This window comes from Lycorma delicatula, chromosome 2, assembly GCF_047948215.1.
Source record: "Lycorma delicatula isolate Av1 chromosome 2, ASM4794821v1, whole genome shotgun sequence".
NCBI lineage: Eukaryota > Metazoa > Arthropoda > Insecta > Hemiptera > Fulgoridae > Lycorma > Lycorma delicatula.
The window spans coordinates 26,231,818-26,246,618 of record NC_134456.1 but is presented as its reverse complement, the minus strand read 5'-3'; the positions used below and the strand labels follow the sequence as shown (position 1 = coordinate 26,246,618).

Below are 14,801 nucleotides of genomic sequence, written 5' to 3'. Positions count from 1 at the left end.
TGTTCTCTCAACCCAAGATAGAGTTGTAATAGATAAAGATTGTGTCCTCAATCTTCTGACGATCTCTGCTTCCTTATGATACTGAGGTTAGTGAAACCTAATATCACCAGATATAACCTAATATCTTCGGACTTCCCATGTCTGAAGGGAAGTCACAGGTTTTTACTCTGAGATTCAGTCTTCTGAAATTACTGAGGCGGAGGTCCATCAGGTGATCTGTAGCCTGGCTATGAATAAAGCCCCCAGATATGATTGGATCACAGTGGAACTCCTTGTTTGCAAGTTTCTAGTGATTCTTGGTCCCCTTACTAAGATTTTTAATAGAATGCTTTTCGCTGGTTATTTCCCAGCTTGTTGGAAACAAGAGGAGTTGAAACTGCTCTTCAAAGGTGGTGAAAGGACCCCACTGTAAGAGCCTCTGATGCTCTTACCTGTTATAGAAAGGTTTTTGAGAAGGTCTTGCACCTCCGCATTAATAGTAGATTGACTTCTAATCATTCGCTAATGGATGACCCACTATGGTTTTCGCCCTGGCAAGGTCACAGAGGATGCTATTCTTAAGATGATAGATATAGCTTTGGCCAGTTGAGTGCAAATATGTACTTGGCATCTTTTTGGGTATATCTCTGGATATACCCAAAAACCTGGAGCCTTCAATAACTTGTGGTGGCCCTCTGTGTTGTTTCAATTATAGCAGTGTAGCTGCACGCAAAATGATGAAAAAGAGACTCTCACAAGCTATTTCAGTAACAGAAGTCATCCTTCGTGATGGTGGTTCGGAAGTAGGAAAGACCCTGTCAACAGGTTGTCTGCAGAGCAGTGTTCTAGGTCCTCATCTGGATTGTCGAATTTGATTATCTGATGCAGTTGAGATTGCCCAGTAGCTGCCACATCGTCGTTTATACTAATGATGGGTTGCTGCTGGTTGAGGAGACTCTCGATTAGAGATAGAGTTCAGAGCGGCAGGCACATAAGGTACTAAGATTGTGGAGTCTTTAGCACAAGATGGTTTTCAGTGCAGAGAAAACCACTATGATATTACTGAAAGGCTGTTTAGCTGTGAGTGTCACCCACAAGTCGTGATGGACAGCCTTCCCATTACGTATGTCATCGTTCAGAAATATCTAGGTGTAATCCTTGATGGAGAACTTCAATTCAAGGGGCACCTTCAGTTTGTCACAAGGGAGGCTATTGATGCTTTCTTTGGTGTTCGTAGAGTCATTCATCCCAACTGGGGGTTGAATTTCTGTACCATGCGTATTCTTTACAAACGTGTCTGTGAGGCCATAATGTTGTATGGTGCACCTGTCTGGCCTCATCAACTGCAATTCCAGTGTTATAAGGACGTTTTATTATGAGCCCAGTGTTTTCTTTTGTTAGCTGTTGTTGGGGGCTACAGGACTATCTCACAAGAGGCAGTGTCTCTGATCGCCAGCACAACATCCTCTACATAACGTAGCAAGCATTACATTTCTAAGAAGGAGGGTCTTCTTACTCCTGGCCATATGTGAGAGATTGAAGACCAAGGTTTTGACTCGACAGACTAGGTGGAATGAATCTTCTACTGGTCAGTACTTGCATGTATCATTTCCAGATGTTAAAGGTTTGCAAGTGATTAGGTGGGTTTTCCCCAATCGATACAAAACACAATTTCCCTTGGGACATGGTGTCTTTAGGGAAAGTTTGGTTTGGTTGATTTGGGCCTCTGCCCGGACTGCAGGATTGATGATACTGTGGACCATGTTCTTTCTGTTTGTTCCCAGTACGAGGTTGAACGTACCAGAGTTGTTAGGAAGCTTGAGAGAGTAAACTTCTTTCTTGACCTGCAGCTGAATTGGAAGACCACAGAGAATGGACCATAGTGGCTGGCTTCCTCAGTTTTCTCACACTGAGCAGATTAGCTGAGGGAGTACAAATAGAGTAGTACCTCAGGTAGCTAGGATCTACCTGGACAGTTGATTGGCCGGAGGTAGGCGTATTGACATCAAATCATAGTTAGTTAATATATGTTTGGGAGTAAGTAGCAGAACTGCTGTCGGCAGAGCAACGACTGCACTACTAAGGGTGTGGTAATCCATTGAAGCCAATAGGTATAGCGCCATTTTGATGAGGGCAGTTAATGAATGAGTAATAGTATTGCTGTCAGCAGGATGATGACTGCACCACTGAGAGCATGGTTGTCCATGCAGTCGAGAGGTGTAGCACCACCTTGACAAAGGCAGTTTTATGTGATGAAGTAAATGTCATGCGGGACTCTGCGATGGAGCTGAGTGGGAGTAAGAGATCTGTCCTCTTCTCGCTGGTAGACCAGACCAGAGTCCATAGTTGCAATTAAGTTTAATGACTTGGAATTGATCACTTGAGATCGCTAAGAAAAATAGGTTTTTTGTCACAAAAACCATTTCTTGCGGTGTGCATTATTATCACTGAGCATAGACTTGTATTAATGAGACATTTAAAATCACTCATAGCTTGTTTAAAGTATTGAACTAAGTGCGGGGCTTGTGCTTCTGTGAACATGGTTAGCTAGTTCAGAGGACAACAATGTAGGACAGAGAAGTTGTCCGAAAAAAGCCTACAGTGAAAGCAGACTGAATCAAAACTCACTGATGTAAATGTCTACCGAGGCATTTATATTGGTAGCATCCCAACTGAGGCCTGGCTGATGACTATGATATGTAATCAGTTAGATGGTCAAAAGACGAAATCTGTTAAAGCCCATCAGGGCTTGGAACAGGGGGGAGTGGTGTGGTGACTGGAATCGTCACAAGACATCTTCCCTACGGGGGTTGGGATGTAGGTCAGATGTACTGATAAAATTTTACTAAGAAACATTTAGGAAAGAATTTATCAGCATTATACATCCAACTTTTAAGATTTTATTCATTGGCCACTGTAAGTTTTTTGTGACAGAAGTAATGAGCCGTCTTCATCAAAGAAGTCTGCTCATACATTATTAAAATTTTCATATCACCTCACATTTCTTCATTCAATAACTGTATCATCTTACACCTGTATGTATAATTACTTTTTTCTTTCTTTTCTTATTAATATATATAATGCAAGCTCAACAAACATTGTTTGAAGGGATGACATTTTGGACCTACATCCCAGAGTGAAGACTTTTTTGGATCACTATTTCGGTCTCATCAAAATAATTATCAACTCAAGAATATTTCCAATTTTAAATAATCAAATGATACCTATCTCCTCAAGTGTACCCCTCATTTTTAACAGTGTAAAATATATGCATTAAGTTAAGTAATTATGTTGAAAATTTAAAAATCTATAACTAATCTCCATTAGGAATTAGAAAGGGAATTATGGTATATACTATATACATACATGCCTACTTTTTTTATTAGTATTACTGCTGGCTTTTTTTATCGGTTCCAGATCTTCAAGCCTTCCTTTATTATTTAACTATTATTGATCACATAAGCAAAATGTTGGTAACTCTGCTCCTTCAAATAGATGATATATGCTGATTTAGTTACTACAATGATTATATTACTAATCCTGATGAAAAAAGTAAAAGCGATCAAAAACTACTCTCACACTTGTGTATTGTTTCACTGCTCTTTAAAATGATTTAATAAAAACCCTAACTACGATTTACTAAGATTACGATAAATAAAATTTATGTTCGAAGAAGTCAAGTTTACAATAAAATTTGTATTTATACGTTTTTAGACAGATTATACTATTAATCAACTACAATTAATAACTTAAAACTATTATTAACAATTTTATGATTTAATTTTTATTTTATCATAATTTATTCGAATAAATTATAATTTTATTAGAATTTATTTTTAAATCAACTGTACTAAGTTTTAACATAAATTTAAAAAAGATAATAATTAATTTCTTTTTTAAACAGTATGATAAAATGTGCTGAGAAAATTATTGGATATTAAATGATATTTTAATTAATGGACCTTCTTAAAAAGATCATTCAAAACTTATTACTCCTTCTTCATAAACATATTCAGTACCCACTCTCCAAAAGAAGTTGATAATAAACTCAAAAGAGCTTTGGAAGAAAATGTCTATTAATTTGAAGTTGAGTTATAGTACTAAATAATTAAAAACATAATAATTACTATATAATTATTATATAGTAATAATTTATTACTATTACTATTAATAATAATTACTATTAGTAATAATTTATTACTATTACGCAATTTGAATGTTATTTTCTGAACATTTAGCACAGGTGCTAAAAGTAGATTTGAGAATGAAGGTACTCCGAAACACATCAAGTACGAATGTTAGAGTGGCAATACTAGGAAGGGCAGAAAACAACACTCAAATTAATTATGATAATCCTAGCAGAATTATGAAATATTGTGAAAAAATTTCTATATACTTTTTGGCCTACTACCTGGTAACACAAGATAAAAGAAAATTTTTATAAAAAGACCAGAGGTACCTTGGAAAATCTAAACTGCCTAGTAAAATTTAAACTACCTCAATTAGAACATTATTATAGACCAACAATCTGACAATAGTTGTTCAACTTCATAGCATTATAAAATATTTAATAATCATTTTTTTATTGTTAACTTATATTAAATCAACATAGCAGAAAAACATATTATTATACAAAATTCCGTAACAATATACACACAAATTGCATCACACTATTGAAAGAATTTATTAAATATTAACAGCAACTTCAAGCATGCAACTACAAAAGATTTATATATATACATTAACTTTTATATAGTATTTCAACAGCCTATTTTAAGAAAATATTTTTTTCTTGTACATACATTTAAAAAGGGTAAAGTATTTAATCTTAAAATCAAATATGCTCTATTTTATACACAAAAAAAAAGTGACGATATATGTTATTAATTATAACAAGAGATAAATTTAAATAAATTACAGTCAAACTTCTTCGTAAGCAAATGTCAAAAGAAAAAAATTCTCTTTATGACCAATAATTTTATTTTTTCTTTATACAAAGAAACTGACTCTTAAGTGAAATTTCTTGTAAATTTATTATAGTTAAAATTTTCAATACAAAGAAATCATTTTTTTTTCAATAACTAATAAATTTGTTACAGGTTAGTTTTTATTAAGCCATCACCTTTTAATAACAAACATCAAGTTTGATAACCATCAAGTTTTATTATTTTTTACCAGTAATTAAGATATTTACCCACAAGGCAAGATGTGCTCTGATCACAGAACACAAAAAAAATCAATACACAGACATCATACCAAATACAAAATTGTTTTAGGTGATCTCTGTTGATACAAAATCATTCCTGAAACTTTTTTTTTTTTTTTGTCTTCAGTCATTTGACTGGTTTGATGCAGCTCTCCAAGATTCCCTATCTAGTGCTAGTCGTTTCATTTCAGTATACCCTCTACATCCTACATCCCCAACAATTTGTTTTACAACGTGGCCTGCCTACACAATTTTTCCCTTCTACCTGTCCTTCCAATATTAAAGCGACTATTCCAGGATGCCTTAATATGTGGCCTATAAGTCTGTCTCTTCTTTTAACTATATTTTTCCAAATGCTTCTTTCTTCATCTATTTGCCGCAATACCTCTTCATTTGTCACTTTATCCACCCATCTGATTTTTAACATTCTCCTATAGCACCACATTTCAAAAGCTTCTAATCTTTTCTTCTCAGATACTCCGATTGTCCAAGTTTCACTTCCATATAAAGCGACACTCCAAACATACACTTTCAGAAATCTTTTCCTGACATTTAAATTAATTTTTGATGTAAACAAATTATATTTCTTACTGAAGGCTCGTTTAGCTTGTGCTATTCGGCATTTTATATCGCTCCTGCTTCGTCCATCTTTAGTAATTTTACTTCCCAAATAACAAAATTCTTCTACCTCCATAATCTTTTCTCCTCCTATTTTCACATTCAGCGGTCCATCTTTGTTATTTCTACTACATTTCATTACTTTTGTTTTGTTCTTGTTTATTTTCATGCGATAGTTCTTGCGTAGGACTTCATCTATGCCGTTCATTGTTTCTTCTAAATCCTTTTTACTCTCGGCTAGAATTACTGTATCATCAGCAAATCATAGCATCTTTATCTTTTCACCTTGTACTGTTACTCCGAATCTAAATTGTTCTTTAACATCATTAACTGCTAGTTCCATGTAAAGATTAAAAAGTAACGGAGATAGGGAACATCCTTGTCGGACTCCCTTTCTTATTAGGGCTTCTTTCTTATGTTCTTCAATTTTTATTGTTGCTGTTTGGTTCCTGTACATGTTAGCAATTGTTCTTCTATCTCTGTATTTCAACCCTAATTTTTTTAAAATGCTGAACATTTTATTCCAGTCTACGTTATCGAAAGCCTTTTCTAGGTCTATAAACGCCAAGTATGTTGGTTTGTTTTTCTTTAATCTTCCTTCTACTATTAATCTGAGGCCTAAAATTGCTTCCCTTGTCCCTATACTTTTCCTGAAACCAAATTGGTCTTCTCCTAACACTTCTTCCACTCTCCTCTCAATTCTTCTGTATAAAATTCTAGTTAAGATTTTTGATGCATGACTAGTTAAAATAATTGTTCTGTATTCTTCACATTTATCTGCCCCTGCTTTCTTTGGTATCATAACTATAACACTTTTTTTGAAGTCTGATGGGAATTCCCCATTTTCATAAATATTACACACCAGTTTGTATAATCTATCAATCGCTTCCTCACCTGCACTGTGCAGTAATTCTACAGGTATTCCGTCTATTCCAGGAGCCTTTCTGCCATTTAAATCTTTTAATGCTCTCTTAAATTCAGATCTCAGTATTGTTTCTCCCATTTCATCCTCCTCAACTTCCTCTTCTTCCTCTATAACACCATTTTCTAATTCATTTCCTCCGTATAACTCTTCAATATATTCCACCCATCTATCGACTTTACCTTTCGTATTATATATTGGTGTACCATCTTTGTTTAACACATTATTACATTTTAATTTATGTACCCCAAAATTTTCCTTAACTTTCCTGTATGCTCCGTCTATTTTACCATGTTCATTTCTCTTTCCACTTCTGAACACTTTTCTTTAATCCACTCTTCTTTCGCCAGTTTGCACTTCCTGTTTATAGCATTTCTTAATTTCCGATAGTTCCTTTTACTTTCTTCATCACTAGCATTCTTATATTTTCTACGTTCATCCATCAGCTGCAATATATCGTCTGAAACCCAAGGTTTTCTACCGGTTCTCTTTATTCCGCCTAAGTTTGCTTCTGCTGATTTAAGAATTTCCTTTTTAACATTCTCCCATTCTTCTTCTACATTTTCTACCTTATCTTTTTTATTCAGACCTCTTGCGATGTTCTCCTCAAAAATCTTCTTTACCTCCTCTTCCTCAAGCTTCTCTAAATTCCACCGATTCATCTGACACCTTTTCTTCAGGTTTTTAAACCCCAATCTACATTTCATTATCACCAAATTATGGTCGCTATCAATGTCTGCTCCAGGGTAAGTTTTGCAGTCAACGAGTTGATTTCTAAATCTTTGCTTAACCATGATATAATCTATCTGATACCTTCCAGTATCGCCTGGCTTTTTCCAAGTGTATATTCTTCTATTATGATTTTTAAATTGGGTGTTGGCAATTACTAAATTATACTTCGTGCAAAATTCTATAAGTCGGTCCCCTCTTTCATTCCTTTTGCCCAGCCCGTATTCACCCACTATATTTCCTTCCTTGCCTTTTCCAATGCTTGCATTCCAATCTCCAACTATTATTAAATTTTCATCTCCTTTTACGTGTTTAATTGCTTCATCAATCTCTTCGTATACACACTCTACCTCATCATCATCATGGGCGCTTGTAGGCATATAGACGTTAACAATCGTTGTCGGTTTAGGTTTTGATTTTATCCTTATTACAATGATTCTATCGCTATGCGTTTTGAAATACTCCACTCTCCTCCCTATCTTCTTGTTCATCACGAAACCTACTCCTGCCTGCCCATTATTTGACGCTGAGTTAATTACTCTAAAATTACCTGACCAAAAGTCGCCTTCCTCTTCCCACCGAACCTCACTAATTCCTACTATATCCACATTTGTCCTACCCATTTCCCTTTTTAAATTTTCTAGCCTACCAACCTTTTTCAAGCTTCTAACATTCCACGCTCCGACTCGTAGAATGTTATTTTTTAATTTTCTGGTGACCCCTTCCTTAGTAGTCCCCACCCGGAGATCCGAACGGGGGACTATTTTACCTCCGGAATATTTTACCAAGGAAGGCGCCTCCATTATTGCTATGTGAAAATGCAGAGCCACATTTTCTTGGAAAAAAAGCAGCTGTAGTTTTCCATTGCTTTCAGCTGCGCAGTACTCAGAGGACTGAGTGATGTTGATACGGCCGTTTAAGTCGTCCTGACTCACGCCCCTAACAACTACTGAAAGAGCTGCTGCCCTCTTTCAGGAATCATTCCTTAGTCTGGCTCTCAAACAGATACCTCTCCGATATGGTTGCACCTTCGGTCCAGCTACTCTGTATCCCTGAGCACTCAAGCCCCCTCACCAACGGCAAGGTCTCATGATTCATAGAGGAGGTCCTGAAACTAGCACAGACATTCTCAAGAAACAAGCATCTCATGCAGTCTTACTAAAGAAAGTGAGTAGTGAAAAAGTTTCCCATTATCCTTTTCCTGAGCCTAACATATTAATGCGTATTGGTGTGCCAAGTCCAAAAAAAAAAATTTGAAAGGTGTTCAACTAGTACAAGCAACATCTTCACTTTGTTCACCAAAGGGGCTGGCTGTATACTGAGTATGATTACTCTAAGGGAAAGCAAATGTGATTAGCATCTCTTTAAGGAGGGTCTACAAGCATCAAAGTCATATGAAATATTGATATATATTGAACAAAGTGAAAAAAAAAGGAGATGATGCTACCACTACAGTATTTTACTGTAGTACCACTACAGTATTTTTAAATTGTAAATCCCTTTGATGTGAATAAAAAAGTAAGTTACAACTACTCCCTATAGTTACAACTTTCCAGAAAGATAGCTATAATTTCACTTTTGATGTAAATAAAGTAAAGATGCAACTACTTAAATGTAGTTAAAGTTCATTATTTTGGAATCTGAGGTACAGCACACTCCACCACTTATCAGTAATGTTAGTCAGTTGTCTTAAACATGGTGATGTTCACACATGTAAAGGAGGGAAAAACGTGAAGAAAAAAAAGAGTTATGAGTAGATGTGAGGAGCTGATGCGTTTTTAGAGTGAAAGTATTGATTTTCTAACTTCATAATTTATGCCAAATAGTGATGAAACACAGGGAAAAGCACTAACCCCAAGAGATCATATTGAAATATCTTTCATTATACTGTTGATCCTGGATTTCAGAATGGAGTGGCAGAAGATTTTGGAGTAGACTGATCAACAGTGTATTAACAACGTCATGGATCATATTCTATGGGTATGAAAAAGCTGTCATAAAAAGCTCATAATTGGATCACTTACCTAGTACAGTACAAAGGATATGAATCGCAGATAAATATCTTAAAAAATTAAATTAATAAGTAATTAATTATAATTAAATTAAATAAATATTGTAAATGTTCAGGTGACGTGTGATGCAGAAGAAAAGTTTATAAGCATTAGCGCCAAATGGTCAGGCTCTGTGAATGATGTAAGAATAGAGGAGCGATATTCAGGACATAACCTCCCGATATGGTGGCACTACTTGTTTGCCAGTCAACTCCAGCTATGGTATATTTCCATGGCTGATCATGCCATTCAAGACACCTGAAGGCGACATTCAACATTGATTTAACAACAAACATGTTAAAAAAAGAGTGTTTGGTCAGCTCAAACAGAGGTTCCCAATCCTTGGTAAATGTGTGTGAATATCGCTACAAAAGGGTAGCAGAACTAATAGTAAGTTGTGCTGTGCTTCACAATGTCACCTAACGCCTTAAAGACTTCCTATTTAATTTTGAGTTCTTGGAAGAAGGTAAAGAAGATGAGTTCCAAGGAGAGGAAGTTGGCAAAGAGATACATGAAAACAATGCGACAAAACTTCAAGAGGAAACAGCAGAATATGTTTCATTTTATTTAAAATATTGTCATTGTAAAAAAATTACTAACACTTGTAATGTTATATGTTGCATGTTGAATTTAAATTTATTGTTTAGAATATGTATCGTCTATACCAGGGGTCAGCAACCTGCGGCTCGCGAGCCACATGTGGCTCTTTGGATGTGAAGCTGCGGCTCTTTAGTTCCATATGCAAATATTATTTATTTTATTAAAAAAAACATTTAAAAATCGTTCTGAATCGATTAACGAGGATTAGGCACTGATTCTATCTCTTTGCCACTTGTACTTGCTTTTCACCGCACCCCTCCCCCATGACACGCATCGTCACTGTCGTCAGGCCGTCAGAAGCTCTCGTATGACGCCGTCGTCGGATATTTCTATGTAGGTTTTAATTCGCTTTCGACGCAAGACAATTTGGCATCTTCACCAGTGCTTTGGCTGTGACGTATAGTTTGTTGTTTCAAGTAAAAGAGTTAGGAGCAAATTATCTTCTCAAAGTTATGTATGTACATATATATAATAATAATAATTAAAAAACCAAAGTAAAGATAGGTAACATAATAAGTATTATATTTTTAAAATAAATATTATATTTTTTCCAAATAAGGTACCTAACTACTTTTTTGAAGTCAATAAGCATTGTCAAAAAAGAAACAAAGTACTACTGTTGGATATTACCGCGAAAGTGTTTTTATTAAAATATATATTTAATAAATTACCTATTTTATTATTTATCTATTTTATAGCTTTTATTATTTAAAAATTAGCGTTAAAATAATAATTATAAGTGTAATGACCTATAAATTGTTATTTAATAAACCTATTTTCGAAAAAATTTTGTGGGTCTTTAAAAACTTTGAAATTTTGTAAATTGTAATTTTTGACTCTTCAGACTCAAAAGGTTCCCGACCACTGGTCTATACAATTGTAATATAATCCTCACGTAGTACAGTCTGTTTATAAAATCTTGTTTTAGTTTCTACAAAACTAATGAGAGTAATAAAAATATAAAATACAAAATAAATATAAAATTGATTAAAACTATTTCCTGATATCAGTAATAATCAGCTACATTACTGGCTGGCCTGTTGGTGTCACGTCGCAGTCATGGACCAGGGCTTAGTGCTGTCAGTGTGGTGTCAATTTTTTGGTAGTCTACTAGGCCTGCGAATAAGACTATTAGGCCTGCCACACTGCCATAGACAGGCACAGAGCCAAGCTGTATTCACAGTTAGCATAGTGACAACAGCTTAGCTAGTAACTAGACCATGCAAATTGTACTGGCCTACATTTTTATTTATTTCTCACTTTGCTTACTTTACTTTACTTTTGTCTTGGATGTATATATATCCCAGACAAAAGTATAACCCAATTTTCCACCAACAGTACAGAATTCAACAATGCCTCTTACCTTATGCTTATTATTTTTTTCATTTAATAGTGCTTTCAAGGGTTTCCCTCACCATCAGCTAATACTTTTTTCTTTTTTTTTTAAATTACACATCAAACTTAAAAATATAACACAAAAATATGTAGTCAAAAATAAAATATTCTTCACATGCTGTTCATATGGCCAGTCACATGACAGCACTGTAATAAGATTATTTAAATTTTTATGAATTATATGAATGTGCTATTATCTATGGTGGTCCTGATAAGAAAGTAGTTATCAAACTTTGTCTGTACATTAATCAAGCTAAACTTTTGTCTATACTTGTATATAAAATATTTTTCTAAAATATCTAGTTTTTTATTATTATTATTATTATTATTATTATCAAATTTTTTTACAATTTGTAATATTTTTAAATTTGTATCCGAATCTGTGGTGACTGAATGTTTATTGATTATTAAATGGTCTGCAAGATTGGAGAAACCTAACTAAATAGAGCGATACATTACACACAGAATAATAAAGAAAAACTAGATTTAGAAATACATATTATAAAATGTATTGCAGTAAAAATTGTATATAACACGTTATTAATTGATAATATTTATAAAAAACAGAAATTAAAATCTAATAATACAACATTGATACCTATAAATAGAAGTATTGATGAAAATATTTATATAAAATATTCCTGTACTAACAAAATTATTGAAAATGTGGTAAATGTTTATAATGATAAAAAATATAAAACAGCATATAGACCATACAATCATACAATAAAACATTTGAAAATACGTACTGATAATGATTCTAATAATTTGTGTGGTATCTATAAAATAAAATGCAACGATTGTAACAAAATTTGTAATGGGAAAACTAATAGATCATTTAGGGCAAGGTTTGCAGAACACTTGAGATCATATAAAAACAAGTTAGTTTTCTCTGTTGCCCGCCTACACATTTTTCAAGTTTGGAAATAAAATAAAAAATCACAGGGGCCAAATCTGATGAATATGGTGGATGTTGTAATAATTTGAACTTAATTCCATAATTTTGGCCATTGAAACTGCGTAGGTGTGCACCCATGCGTTGTCTTGATGGAAGAGGATATTTTTTCTTGATTTCTTTGCTCAACTGTTGCAATAACGAGCCATAATACTTTCCAGTTATTGTTTGTCCTTTTTCCAAGTAATCAGTGTAAGTGATACCACGTGCATCTCAAAAAACCATGGCCATCACCACTTTGCCAGCTGATTTCACTGTCTTCACCTTCTTTGGAGCCCGTTTGCCTTCAAAAACCCACTATTTTGACTGTTCCTTTGTCTCTGGAGTGTAGTAGTGTATCCATGTTTTGTCCAAGGTTATGCCAACATAGAAACTCATCACGATTGCGATGGAAAAGCACCAAAACCACAGAAAAAGCACCAAAAGCCTCAGAGTCGACCACACGATTGCATTTATTCTCCACTGAGAGCAAACACGGCAACCATCTTGGCAAAATATCCAATTTTTCGTGCAAAACTTAAAACACTGTACTTGCAATAGGCCTCAACTATTTTGCACACTTTGATTCATTGATCACTCAAAACCACAATGTAAATTTTGTCAATCATTTCGGGGGTGGTCACTTCAACTGGAAATCCGAAACAATGTTCACCTTTAGTGGATGTACAACCACGTTTAAAATCATTTAACCAACTGTAAACAGTTGCAAATACAGGAGCAGATGTGCCATGAACTTCATTTAACTCAGCTTTGATCTCTTTCGGTGTTAAGCCTTTTAAAATATAAGTATTTAATTACCACTCGAAACTCACTTTTTTCCATTTTTCTATATAAACAGTAGCTTGTTGCTTCAATCGACTATGACAATGAAGCCAGGTGATAGATACAGCTGAAACTTTAACTGCACTCTAGCAACAAATCATGCTTACTAAAAGCAAACCGTTTTCAATACAAGCACCATCTCTTGGATTTTCTAAGGACTTATTGAACAACCCTCGTAGTTACTACTGCATTATAATTATAACTATCCATAGTTGTATCTTCAGTTTTCACGGATACCACTCCTGTCATGGTAGATATATCTTTTTCCGGGACCAACGTTAGGTATTGCTTCAGAGAATTAGATGAATGACAAGTAGCGTGTGAAAATGTCATGCCTGACCAGGATTCGAACCTGGGTCCTCCGGATGAAAGACCAAGACGCTACCACTCGCACCACAAAGACCGGCCTCTGTGGTATACAACTACCTAGTCAGATATAACTACTGAGATAGATATAACTACATACATGTAGTATTTGTTTATTCACTTCGATTTGAATTAAAGCTATTACTATACTGTAGATGCTACTATGAAGTTGCTACGTTTTATCCTATTGTGTAAAGCAATAAATTAGTATACCCCTTCTGTTGAAAAACAATATATTGTATATATTGTTATATTGCCGCCAGGAGATTCCAGTAAGAGACAAAAATTAATAACAAATAAATTTTTTTTCTTTAGTCATTTGACTGGTTTGATTCAGCTCTCCCAGATTCTCTATCTAGTGCCAGTCGTTTCATTTCAATATAACCCCTACATCCTACACCCCTAACAATTTATTTTACATATACCAAACATTGCCTGCCTGCAAAATTTTTCCCATTTACCTGTCCTTCCAATATCAAAGCAACTGTTCCAAGATGCCTTAATATGTGGCCTATAAATTTGTCTCTTCTTTTAACTATATTTTTCCAAATGCTTCTTTCTTCATCAATTTGCCGTATCACCTCTTCATAATTACAATCTTATCCACCCATCTGATTTTTAACAAATAAGTAGATAAAAAGCCATACAAACTGCAAAATGTAATTTACAGTTAAGAAATTACTGCAGTTTCATGAACTTCACTCTGCAAACATTAATGTTTGAAATGCACAACTGTGCATTTCTTTGAGCTTCATTGCAAAGAATTTTTTTTAAATAATTTTTTCAATGTTCAATTAAAATCTGCTATGAATTTGACAATCCATTTAGAAGGCACTACTTAGGTAATAAATCTAGAAAAATTAGAAGTAGATTTCTTTTTTTATTCTTGCTCCAAAAACTACTGCAAACCTCTATTTACAAACTTCCTAAAATCTACTAACAAATCAATGCATTTCAGAGAACTATATTTCGAATAATTCTAAGTTTAAGTAAGAATAAGTTTAAGTAAGTAAATAGTTCTTATGAATTATTCTTCAACTCATATAAATTCAACAGTAATTTCATAGGTTTTTTTTTTAAATTAGATAAATAATAAAAATAAATTTATTTTTATTAATGTAAGCTTATTAAAACAAGCACACAAGCTTGTTATACTGC

General features: G+C 34.1%; 1 protein-coding gene across 2 annotated transcripts in view; it reads right to left on the bottom strand.

Moving 5' to 3' along the window:
- The window catches only part of RhoGAP71E (Rho GTPase activating protein at 71E), a 79,930-nt gene that overhangs the window by 42,565 nt on the left and 22,564 nt on the right, over window positions 1-14,801 (bottom strand). The window lies entirely within an intron of this gene.